This window comes from Myotis davidii, unplaced genomic scaffold (genome assembly GCF_000327345.1).
Source record: "Myotis davidii unplaced genomic scaffold, ASM32734v1 scaffold252, whole genome shotgun sequence".
Lineage (NCBI taxonomy): Eukaryota > Metazoa > Chordata > Mammalia > Chiroptera > Vespertilionidae > Myotis > Myotis davidii.
Window position 1 is genome coordinate 2,929,672 of NW_006283768.1, and position 3,197 is coordinate 2,932,868.

Below are 3,197 nucleotides of genomic sequence, written 5' to 3' on the forward strand. Positions count from 1 at the left end.
AGAGTATGGTGCCAAGCCAGGATCCAACCCCACCTCTAATTCCTAAGTCCATGCTCTATAACCTACAGCATCCGATATATCAAAATACCCTGGTATACAATTGTACTACTGTTCAAAACAAAATTAAAGATATTGCAGACAAATTTTGCTTTTTAAAATAGATATATTTTTATTGATTTCAGAGAGGAAGGAAGAGGGAGAGAGAGATAGAAACATCAATGATGAAGGAAATCACTGATCAGCTGCCTCCTGCATGCCTCCCACTGGGGATTGAGCCTGCGACCCGGGCAAGTGCCCTGACTGGGAATTGAACCCGGGACCTTTCAGTCCTCAGGCCAATGTTTTATCCACTGAGCCAAAACCAGCTAGGGTAGATCTCTCGATCTCTCTCTCTCTCTCTCTCGATTTCAGAGAGGAAGGGAGAGGGATATAGAGATAGAAAACATCAATGATGATAGAGAATCATTGATGGCTACCTCCTGCCCCCAGAACAAAACAACTCTGAGGAAGGTGGCACTATTCTTACCTTCTATACGAGGAAACCGAGGCTCAGAGAACTTGAGTAATTTCTCAAAGGCCTACAGCTGGTGAGAGTATGCACAGCAGAGGTTTGAACCCATGCAGGTGAATGTCTACGCTGGCTCTCCTTGTTCTGAGGTTGTGAAATAAACTCACCTCTTACCAAGGCACACAAACCAAACTAAGGAGGGATCAGCACAGCAGAAGTGAGCTAAGATTCTGCTTTTTGCTGCTTGTGCTTCGGGGCTGGCCTGTCAGATGAAACCATCAGGTTTTGTTTTCAGCAGTCGGGACTTACATTGGAAGTGGTGTAAAGTGGGACAATGAAATGAAGACGTTTTAACAAGATCATTGTTAATGGTTTTTCAGCTCATGGCACACAAAAACTCATTACTAAAATTCTGCAGCATGCCAAAAAATAGAGGTTTTGCTGATCTGACAAAACCAAACAAACTATAATTTTGACTCATTCACACCGAACAGCTATTGTTGTGTTGGCTGTTGTAATTTTTTTTTAATTTAATAATCTAAGGGAAAAGAGGTCAGTGCCCCTGACTAAACAGTCAGGCATCACATGTTTTAAAAATTCCTGCGGCACACCAGTGTGCCTCTTGCAGTACACCGTTGAAAATCACGGGCCTAGGAAGTAAAGAAACAATATATTCTTTTCCTGTATGGGTTTTTACATTAAAAAGAACTTTCACTTATTCTATCACATTTAGTCCTCTCAACAACAATGAGAAGTGATTATTTCTATTTCACTGACGAGGAAATTAAAGCTATGAGAGTCTAATAAGCAAACAGTTACAGAAGCAGGCTTTTCATCAAGAATCTCTTGCTTCTTTCCCACACATTTTTCCACTGGCCCCTCCTGGGACTAAAAATGGAAAACAAGAACTGTTATATATAGAAATATTTATAAACAAACATTTCTGTCTTCACAAGTTTGTGCAAGGCATGCCAGCAGACTCCCAAGATAAGTCATAGACCCCTACTGTGTGAGCTACGAAATAAAGGCCTGAACTCTATCCCATCTTCGTGTACATGCATGCTCTGCTCAGTGTCCAAGACAGGCATGACAGCACAGTCCTCAAAGGTCAGGGAGGCAAGCTCTGAGCATGCTCTTAGCCTTGGTTTCTGGTTGGTCTGTTCTGTGTTGGTGGCAGCAGCATTCTGCCACACCTTAGCCCTTCCGTTATCATCAACACCCTTAGTATTGCTTACTTGGCTTATTAGCCTCAAGTCATCCAAAATACCTCAGTTTATGAAAACTAGCAGCGCCAAGTTCCAACATATGAATAAATGCCTGGGAAGGGCCAGTGATAAATCTCCCTTTTTTAGAGCAAGGTCAAATGCAGGAATATTGTTGTGGAAGAAAGAGTGCCTCTGAGCAGCCCATGCTTAAATTTATTTGGGGCATTTCAGCCCATACACTGACCTTGCTATGACAATCTAAAGCATGTAAATACTGAAGGCGATAAATACAAGAGCTATCCCTTAGAAATGTACTGCAAACAATACCCATGTGTCTGTGTGTTTTATTCCTTTCCTACACATTTAGATTATGTGTGTAACTTCCATTTCTCATCGAAAGTAAAATTCAGGAATTTTCAGAAATAAAGTCATCTTAATTTTCTGACGTAGGAATTCATAGAGACTAGAAAAGCTGATTCAGTATGTTAAATCCAAAAAGACTAATTTCTTCTTAATCATGAGTTCCCCTTGCTCAAAATCTGAATACACGGAAATGCACGTTTAAGTATCTTATAAGAATCAAGAATGAGAACAGAAAAAGCTGGTAAACTTGTTGGCAAGTTACTGTTACAGTGTCCTAGGAAATATAAAGAAACATCAGCGAGGGTAATTTTAAGCTTTAAAAACGCACCCCCGCCCAGCCAGTGTTGCTCAGTGCTTAAGCCTCAACCCATGTACCAGGAGGTCGCCAGTGCAATTCCCAGTCAGGACACATGTTTGGGTTTCAGGCTTGATCCCCAGCAGGGGGCGTGCAGGAGGCAGAAACTGAGGATGTTTTTCTCTCATCAATGTTTCTCTCTCTCTCTTTTTTCTTCTCCCTCTAAAATCAATAAAAATATGTTAAAAACACATTCCCCTGCCTGCAAAGAAGGGTGGATATCCTATATAATAAAAGGCAAATATGCAAATAGACTGAACGGCAGAACAACCGAACAACCGGTCACTATGACAGGCGCTGACCACCACATGCATGTGCGGAACATGGCGGGCACTGGCAGCAGCAGGATGGTGGAGCAGGTGAGCAGGGGGCACCAGACCAAGGCAGGGCGCCAGTCGCTGCCATCGGGGCAAAGCCTCTGGTGGTTACTGAAAATTCTTTGCTCCTGTGCACCGCAGTCCCGCCCGGCGCTCACAACTGCTGTCAGCGCTGGCCCCACTCATACCCACTGCCAGTGCCAGCCCTGCTTGCACCCGCTGCTGGTGCCTGGCACCAGTCCCGATCACTCAGCGCCATCAGCGGGTGCAAGCATTGGCTGCCAGCCCTGATCGCCCCCGAGGGCTTTTCCACCTCCCCCTGCTCCTGAGGGGCCACTTGCACCCACTGCTGGTACCGGTTCCAATCGCTCCGTGCCATCAGCGGGTGTGAGTGGGGCTGGCTGCCATCAGCATGTGGGAATGACAGTGGCAGGAGGGGGGCTGCCAGA

General features: G+C 44.8%; 1 protein-coding gene across 1 annotated transcript in view; it reads right to left on the minus strand.

Annotated features, from left to right (window-relative positions):
* BMPR1B (bone morphogenetic protein receptor type 1B) overlaps positions 1-3,197 on the minus strand; it is a 58,614-nt gene that overhangs the window by 48,360 nt on the left and 7,057 nt on the right. The window lies entirely within an intron of this gene.